The 9,956-nt window shown below is 29.6% G+C and overlaps 1 pseudogene; it reads right to left on the bottom strand.

Moving 5' to 3' along the window:
• Positions 1 to 6,461: 6,461 nt before the first annotated feature.
• On the bottom strand, positions 6,462 to 6,567 carry LOC137836268 (small nucleolar RNA R71; annotated as a pseudogene).
• Positions 6,568 to 9,956: the final 3,389 nt, after the last annotated feature.

A 9,956-nucleotide genomic window follows, 5' to 3' on the forward strand; every position in this document is an offset into this window, starting at 1 on the left:
TATGTGTATGCAATGACTCCTCAACCATATGAAAATCACCCTTCATCCATTAAAGCTAAGAGAGCTTGACTTTCAAGATCAGGATCATGCACCCACATTTCTTCCACCAACACCATCTCTCACTAATGATCTCTTCACTTGATGATGCCAACCTACCACTATCTAATTCTCCATCTAAATTTATGAGCTTAATGCATGAAAGTATAATGCATTAAAGTATCAAGAACACACATTTATATATATATATATATATATATATATATATATATATATATATATATATATATACTACAACAAAATTTGTTAAATAAAAATCAATTTTAGAAAGAACAAATAATTAGTTGTTATATTAACTAAATTAGATACTATTTTAAATATTATAAAAATTATTGGTATCTAAATTAGTTTATATTATTGATAACTAAATTTGTATTTAATTAGTTTCTATTATTATTAAATGGTTTCTAAATTGGTATCTAATTAGCAACCCTAATTAGCAACCAAAGTTTTTGCTACCAATTTTAGAATCTAAATAATTGGTAGTTAAAACCTAGGTAGCTAATTAGATACAAATTTAGAAACTATTTATCAATAATAGAAACTAATTTAGATAGAAATTTTTTTTTATCTTTAAAATATTATCTAATTTAGTCAATATAAGAACTAATTAGTTTTTTTTTTCTTTTCAAAATTGATTTTTATTTAATGATTTTCTAGTAATGATATCCTATTTTTTGAAGAAGAAAATGTAAATTAAAATTTTTATTGGGTTTGGTGTGGAAACATCCAAGGTGATGAGTCGAAATTGTTAGAAATGATTATCTTAATGAAATGATTATCTTAGTTTAAAAAATTGTTGAGTTTTGTAACCAATATCTAGTGAAAATCCAGCTATTTAATCAATAACTACTTTAGTTAAAAACAATTGTTTCGAACTTTGCATTTTATAATTATTTTATAGTGATTACCAAACTAAATATATGATTATAACTCTTTTATAGTGGTTAGTGACTATAATTGGTTTATAGTGGGCCATACAATTAGTATTAGATTTATAGAAAAAAAAAGATTTAATTTAATATTTCCAAAAATCATGATTTCTTATTACATATTCAAATTGTATAAGAGGATGTAAAACAACATTTAAAACAAATTAATAAAAATAACGATTAAGTACCAGTTTCAACTTATATGTTTCTCAAATAATTGCAATTAGAATCATGAATACTTAATGTAACCGTATTAAAAAGGTTTCATGCAAGGAGTACATTATTTTAACAAAACTATTGCTAATCACATTTTTAAGGGTTATATTTAAAAAAAAAGGCTTAAAAAGAATTATAGTGCATATTTCCCCATAGTTTAAATATCAAGATCCATATGAACATGGTATTAAAAGTAAATTGAATATTTTTCTTTGATTCTTGGACTATCTTTATTCTTAATTGAATCATGTTGCTAAAGTGAGTATGATTCCAATATTATATTTTCCACGTACACACAGATTCGACATTAAACTTGAGATCACGTGTTTAAAGCATCGGATCCTGTTTCACTTCAACCAACACATAGATTTTGTAACATGTTCTATGTCACTCCAACTTCCAAGCATGTTTTTTCACGTCCCGTGCCAAATCTTATCTATTCAAATTATATCAAAAATAAAATAATGGTGTTTAGGACCAATGCTGAAAAGGAATGATCCAGAAATTAAAATAATATAATAAATCAGTGGAAGTATATAAAAATTGAAAAGGTTTTTTAAATTACACATAGATTGCGAATTGGAAAAACCATGACACTTGGCATTGCATTTATGGAAAATAAACAATATAGAACTATGTGTAGCATTATTAATATTTTAAGGTGTGGAGAAGAAGAATATTTGGACGAATTTCATTTTATTTACAAATCAATAGAGATCTTAGAATAAGCGCAGTAAACGATTAAATAAGTATTTTAGAAGTAACAAATAAATAAGTTATGCCATGTAGAAATGAAATATTGATTTATAAAATAATAACTATATTGTAATATATTTATATTAGTTCTCCTACTAATTTAATAAAATATTTAATTACGTTTTGTGTTTCAATGACATTATATGCATTTTCTTTTGTCTAGAATTTTTTTAGCTCTAAATTTTTATCAAAAACGTTGCTTTGAATCCTAATCAAAATTTTGTCCAATTTTAACATATAAAAACTTTTCCTCAACAACGTTTTGTTCTTATAATGAAATAACAATGTTAGTGATCATTAATAATACCATTAATAGTATAATAATTTAATAGATTAGATAGGATTATAATTAGAACTATCAAAATATATGATTTTGTAAATAGACTCAAATATCTTACCAATAGATATTGTTTGTTATCTCTAAATAGACTCAAATATCTTACCAATAGATATTGTTTGTTATCAATAAAGTTGGATTAGAGTTTAAAGAATGTGACTTAAATAGAAATAAAGTATTTTTTTTAGTTTTTTACAAGAGTGAAAACCAATTTGCTTGCAAGTTTATGAGCTAGCATATTATAACTAAATAATTTTTTATATTTTTATTGGGTCTAGAGATTAAGATTTAGAGTTTAGAATTATGATGTGGTGTTGTTTATAGGAGAGTAAGAAGAAATTCTGAAACCTGATATTTTTATCATCTTTCTCACTTTTAAGAGAGCACACACCTCTGTTTTATATTTTTTTTCTCCATTAACTAGATGACAAATAATCCATCATTGCACTTATTATTTAAACTTTTTATTAGGTATTTTGAGAAAAATATATTCACTATTTTTTTTCTTTAACTACACAATTATTTTTATTCTCTACCAATTTTTCAACTTGTTCAAAATTCAAAACATTCATTCAGATCTCCAAGATACTTTCCCTCTTATAACAACCTTGATTACACATTTTTTTTCTTTTTGTCTAGTTTCATTCAAATAGTGTATTGAATTTTAAGAATACAAACCTTAATTTTTTTTTGGCAAAATAGTTTATAAGGTACACATTTGATTATTTTTACTCATTTTTAATGATTTTTTTGTCACATAAGAATCTTCTACTATCAATTTCAAGTGTTCAGATGTATAAGTTCTTAGTTACTAGGTAACATAAAAACTTATATTATTTATGCCTTTTGGCACTTGGTTTCTATTTCTTTTAAAGAAACTTCTTTTTTTAAAGAAAATTCATTTTCTATCAACACTTCAACTCATTTGACCATCAAGTTTCATCATGTATATACCTTGTTTTCTTTGTTGTTATTCCATCTTCATTGTTATGTCCTCTCATCATCACATTATTCAAATGATTTTTTAATTTCATCTATGGTAAAATGTAGTCCACTTTTCTAATATAAGATAATTCTAAACTAAAAGTTATAATCCATTTTAAAATATAAAACTAACTTAATAATTGTTTTTACTTAATACGAAGGATTCAACTGGATTTAGTATGGTTTTAAACAATTTAATAATAAATTATATTTTCATCATTAGCCCATTAATTTAATAGTAAATTGTTTTTATTTGATAGGAAATATTAGTAGAAATTAGTATTAGAAAATAGAATGATATTGTAATGATGTGTTATAAACGAGATAGATAGAATCGAGGAGAATGATGATGAAAAGAAGATGATGGGAGGATGATTAGGGTGGGGTGATCCTTGGGATTAGATGACATGTTTTAGCAAAATCTTTGTTGGATTAGGTGAATCAGAAAGAAGATATGCTACTAGATTTCTCCTACGTACTTGGAATCAGGTGCAGGCGTGCACTATTTTCACTCTCTCTGCTACACACTCTTTTTCTTCCTCTCTCTCTCTCTCTCTCTCTTTCTTTCTCTTTCTCTGCTGCAACTTCACTCACACTTCAATAATCCTGCACTTAAGAATCATGCATGGAGCAGTGTTCAGATCACAGCCTTCTCTTACCTTCATTCAAAAGTACGCTTATGTCATTCAACTCAATTTCTTAATATATAATTAATGCTTTTCTATCCGAAAACAAATGCTCTCATCACTCAAATACAATCATCTTTGACTTACGGATACCACTTTATTTCCTAGGTTGAATAACTTTTAAGATATATATTATTATTATTAGAAAATAATTAAATAAAAATTAATTTTATTAACAAAAAATAATTAATTATTATATTAATTAATTTATATACTATTTTATAAATTAAAAAAATTATTAGTATCTAAATTAGTTTTTATTATTAATAAATAATTTTTAAATTGATACCTAATTAGCTATCAATTATTTTTATTTCATAAGTGATTAATTTCAGTAATATTTCATATTAAAATATAAACACTTGTAAGTATTACTTGCTAAAATACATATAAAATAATCTTTAATTTATGAATCTATACCTTTTTATATATTTTATTATCTTTATTTGAATAAAAACATTTTATTCCCAAATTTGGTGTTAATTTCAAGTTTATAGGAAAGAATGGTGATGATTGGGTTAAAGAATAATAATTTAAGCTAAAAGGAGAAAGCTCGAAGGCCCAAGAATACACAAAAAAGCACAAAAAGTCCAACTCGGCAATAGAGCATCTCGCTCAAGCGAGTCCATTCTCGCTTGAGCGAGAATGCTCCAGTGGCAGTATGAAAAATTGATGCCTTTCTCGCTTGAGCGAGAAGGCGACAAAAACATTGGGTCATTTTATGTTTTAATCAACAAGCTCATCAGCGCGACGCAAGAAGTCACCTATCCTTAGCAAAATAGGTTAAATAAGGGCTTGAGATACAACCTCGGTGTGCCAGATTGAGAAAAAAAATCATTGAGTGATTTGTAATCCAATTAGGAGAATAGGAGGTGGCAGGAAACATTTGAGGAGGTAGTCGTTAAGGAGAAACATCTTGAATATTCTTTTCATGTCATCCTTGCGTGCAATAGTCATCATGAGTGGGCCATTTGTTTGAACTCTTGGGTAGTAATTTGCTTGAACTCTTGGGTGATATTTAAATATAATATAATATTTTATTCTTGATTGATTATTGATATTGTTGTTTTGTTTCTAATTCTTGATCATATAATCTTAAATCCGACTGGAAAATATTTTTATCGTTCTGACCTAAACAATAACATTTAACATATTTGAGTGCTAGGAATAGACTTGAAATGTTAATTGCTATCAATGTCTGAGTTTGACTCTAAGTTGTTTTTATAAATATCCGAGGAATCGATATTTAGGAAGCATCTTAATAATTTTATATGCAAGGAATCAATACAAATGAATTTTATACGGACATCAATATCAATCAAAGAACATAATGTTACCATGCTAATCAAAATACATAAGAGTGAGAAAGATGAAACCTAATCCCTATTTTTCCAACTTGAAGCAACCAATTTTTTATTTTGTTTTCTGATTAATCATTGCCAACACAACCACTTTCAACACACTTTTTATTGTTTTGTTTTATATTTAGCGGACATTTTACTTGATTATTCAACTGTTCCTTGCGAGATCGATATTTGTCCTTAGGGACACATTATTACTTTTGACAATGCGGTGCACTTGGCGTAAAAAGTCATCAAGTTTTTGGTGCCGTTGTCGAGGAAAAGCTTGATTTTTGAGTAAAAATTCCTAAATATTGTGAATATTTTAAATTGTTTTGATTTGTTATTGTTTTGATTTTTTTTTAATCTGCAAATTTGTTTTATTGTTTTAATTCTTATTTTGAAGTTAATTGGTTTTATTTGTTTATATTTATTTTAGGATTTATTCTATTTTTTTATTTAGTTCAGATTCTTGAATTTATTTACTTTTATTTTTAGTCTCTTTTAATTGTGTTTAATTTTAAAAATAAATAAAAAATATTTTGTCATGGCTAGTGAATTTTTGGCTAACCCTTAAATTAGTTGTTTTTATATGATATTGAGAGGTCGAATTCCCAAAGACCAATTGTTATTTGAAGCAAAAATTGAAAGGGCAGCTAGAAGAAACAGGAAATCAAAGGCAAAAAAGAAGCAAAAATACAATAGAGAGGAATCTTCAACAACTTCTTCTTTTTACACTCATATTTTTCAGGAGGATAACAACATGGCGGAAGAGAAGCACCACATCCTATGAGGACACTTGGAGATTATGCCATGCACTAGGGGCCTAAACATTTTTCTAGCATTGCAATACTTGCTACTAATAGGGCCTTGGAGATGAAACCCGTTTTCCTCACTCTCATTAGTACCCATCAATTCACAGCGATGGATCATGAGGATCCCCATACACACTTGGCTACATTTTATGAATTGGTGGGAACCATGAGTTTTCAGTCAGATCATCTTGAGAATGTTTATATGCGCTTGTTTCCATTTTCATTGGCAAGTAAAGCTAAAGAGTGACTCAAATCACATATAAATCAGAGTCTTACTAGTTGGAAGGATGTAGAGGGAAAAATTTTACAAAGAATTTTTCTAGTTTCTCGCTACATCAAGGCAAAGTCTGAAATCTCTATGTTCAGACAAAGAGCAGAGGAGTCTTTCTATGAGACATGGGAGAGATTCAAAATGATGCTGAGAAAATGCCCAAATCATGGGTTTGAAGAAATTTCTCAATTGAGCATATTCCTTAATGGTCTCAGATTTGATACGAAGATGCTCCTTGATGCCGCAGTTGGTGGCACAATGATGGTTGTTGATGTAGATCAAGCAATGAGAATTATTGATGCTTTGGATACAACTGATTACCAAGCTCAGCATGACAAACAAGCTCATCAAAAGAGAGGGTTATTGGAATTGAACACTACAGATGCACTGCGGACTAAAAATAAAATTCTGACACAGCAAATTGAGCAACTAACCACACAAATGGCCAAACTACCTCAACAGTTACATGTGGTTCACTCATCTCAAAGTCAGAATATACCAATCAGGTGTGATTTTTATGGAGGTGATCATCCTAATGGTCATTGTTCTTATCAGACCAACTCACCTGAAGATGAGGTAAATTATATGGGAAATCAAGGAAGGCAAGGTGGCTTTTCCAACAATTATTCTCAAGGTTGGAAAAGCAATCAAAATCAAAATTTTGGGTGGAAGCAAGACTATGGTTCATTGATAAGTGTCTAATTTCAGTAATATTTCATATTAAAATATAAACACTTATGAGGATTTATTGCTAATTTACATATAAAATAATCCATAATTTATAAATTTATACCTTTTTACATTTTTATGAGTTTTATTTGAATAAGAGCATTTTATTCCTAAATTTAGTGTTAATTGCAAATTTCTAGGGAGGATTGAAGATTTGAAATAAAGGAGAATAATTTGAGCTAAAAAGAGAAAGCTGGAAGGTCCCAAAATGGAAAAAGATGCAAAGAAAGATTGAGTCTTTTTTATGTTTCATCATTTAGCCCATTAGCACGACATAGGAAGCAACCTAACCCTAGGAAACTAGGATAAATAGAGGGCTAGAGGCTCAACTCTAGTGTGCCAGATTGAGAGGAAAACATCATAGAGTGAATTGTAACCCAATTGAGAGAATGAAAGGTGCTAGAAGTATGTGTGGCTAATTCTACCCTTTGGGATTGAGAGTAATATGCTCAAACTCTTATGTATTGAGGTGATATCTTATATATTAATATTCAGTTCTTGATTGATTATTGGTATTGTTGTTTTACTTTTAACTTTCTGTGACAAATTGAGAATCTTAAATCTGACAGAGAGGTATTTTTAGGGTTTGGACCTAAACATCATTACTTAACATATTTGAGTGCTAGAGATAGACTTAAAATGTTAATTGTCATTAACATTTGATTGTGATTTCTAAGTTGTTTTTATAAGTATGCGAGAGATCGATATTTAGGAAACATTCTTAAGCATTTTATATGCGAGAGATCGATATAAATGAATTTTCTACGGACATCAATTTCAATAAAAAAACTTAATATTGACATGCTAATCAAAATACATGAGAGTGAGAGAGATGAAACCTAATCCTTATTTTTCCAATTGAAGCAACAAATTCTTTGTTTGTTTTCTTATTGATCAGTGCCAATATAATCACTTCAAACTATGTTTATTGTTCTGTTGTTATATTTAGCGAATATTGTACTCGATAATTCACTGTTCCTTCTAGGATCGATATCAGTCCTTAGGGACAATTATTACTTCTGACAAACGCGGTGCACTTGCCGTAAAATGTCATCATTCATCCATTAAGCAAGGGCCTTTCCAACAGCAGCAATAATCAAAATATCCATCCATGCCTGAAAGGATGAGTAAACTCGAAGACATTGTAGAGAAACTGGTCAAAGCCACTATGGCCAGCCAAGGGAACAATATGGCAACGATCGGTAATATAGAGATTCAGATATGATAGATGGCCAAACAAATAGTAGAGGGACAAAGTGGCCAATTTTCAGCCAACACAACGACCAACTCTAAGAAGCATTGCAATAAAATCATTACTGACACTAGTGCAGAAACATAAAACAAATGCGGCTATTTCGAATTTATAAATGCGGCTTTATAGCCGCATTTGATCAACACGCACTTGTAAATCAAGAAATATAAATGCGGCTAGCCGCATTTATAAATACCATTTACATGTGCGGTTATTTGCTTTAACCGCACTTGTATATGCCAAATCATTAAAAAAAATTAAAAATTTTAAAACATCGTCAATCTTGTGTGAAGCCAACGTTGATTAAGAGTCACGGGAGCGCCAACAACGGTGGCGACAACAGAAGCGATGGCGGACAAGGAAGCAGCAACGGAGCAAACTAAAAAATCCACAAGAAACCACGAAGACAATGAAAGAGTACTGAGCAATGCGAGAAACCAAACAATGTAAGAAAAACGAATGTCAGCCAACGAAACAGTGCTTCGAGACCACCAATGCAAGGAAAAAAACATATATAAGAAAAACGAAAAACATTTATGCATATATTTGTGAAGATGAAGAGGAAGAAAGAGAGTTCAAGAAACTTACATTGCACAAATGGAATGCAGATGCAGCAGAAGGAGACGAACTCAGAGTGCGAACGCGAAACGAAGGCAAAGACGAGAAATAAAGTTTGAAATTATGTGTGGCGCGCTTCAAAATTTAGGGTAAAAAAGGATTTACGAATGCGGTTATTCAAATAACCGCATTCGTAAATCAAGCGCTTTGATTTACAAGTGCGGTTATACAAATAACCGCATTCGTAAATCAAGTGCTTTGATTTACGAATACGACTATTCAAATAACCGCATTCGTAAATCAAAATAATTTCAAAAATGCCACCGCGTTTTTTACGAAAGCGGGTAGCGCAAAAGCCGCACTAAATAAAGCGTATCCTTTTCTTCTTTTTGCACTAGTGTGAGAATGGTGAAAAAAGAGGAGAGGGAGATGGTAAGATGGTAAAGGTTGAGATAGAAAAAAAATGAGATAAAAGGGGAAGGAGATTTGAAAAAAAAGAAGAGAGAAATAAAAAAGGAAGGAAAATATGAAGTTGAGGAGATGAGTGTTATAAAAGATTTATCATATCCTCATATTCCTGTAAAAAAAAAAGAGAATAAAAGATTTTTTTATGATAAATTGCTTCCAAAATATTATTTTGCAGGATGGCTGGAGAAAAAAATCGTTATTTGAAGGAATTAAAAGGAAGATGTGTTGTTTTGAAGAAAGAGAAATAGAGTCGGAAGCGGGAAGCAGTACCTTGAAACAAAAAGACTTGCTAAAAAAATTCAAGGATCCAGTGAGTTTTAATATTTCTGTGTCAATAGATGATTTATTTATTGGTAATGCCTTATTGGATTTAAGGTCAAGCATAAATTTGATGCCATTGACAATTTTAAGACAAATAGGTGAATTGGAGGTTAAACCCACCAAGATGCAAACAACTAGCTGACAGAACTGTGAAACATCCTTATGGTGTGGTAGAAGATGTTCTTATGAAGGTAGATAAGTTTATATTTCCTGTGGATTTTGTTATCTTCGACA

Source organism: Phaseolus vulgaris, chromosome 5 (assembly GCF_000499845.2).
Source record: "Phaseolus vulgaris cultivar G19833 chromosome 5, P. vulgaris v2.0, whole genome shotgun sequence".
NCBI classification, from domain to species: domain Eukaryota; kingdom Viridiplantae; phylum Streptophyta; class Magnoliopsida; order Fabales; family Fabaceae; genus Phaseolus; species Phaseolus vulgaris.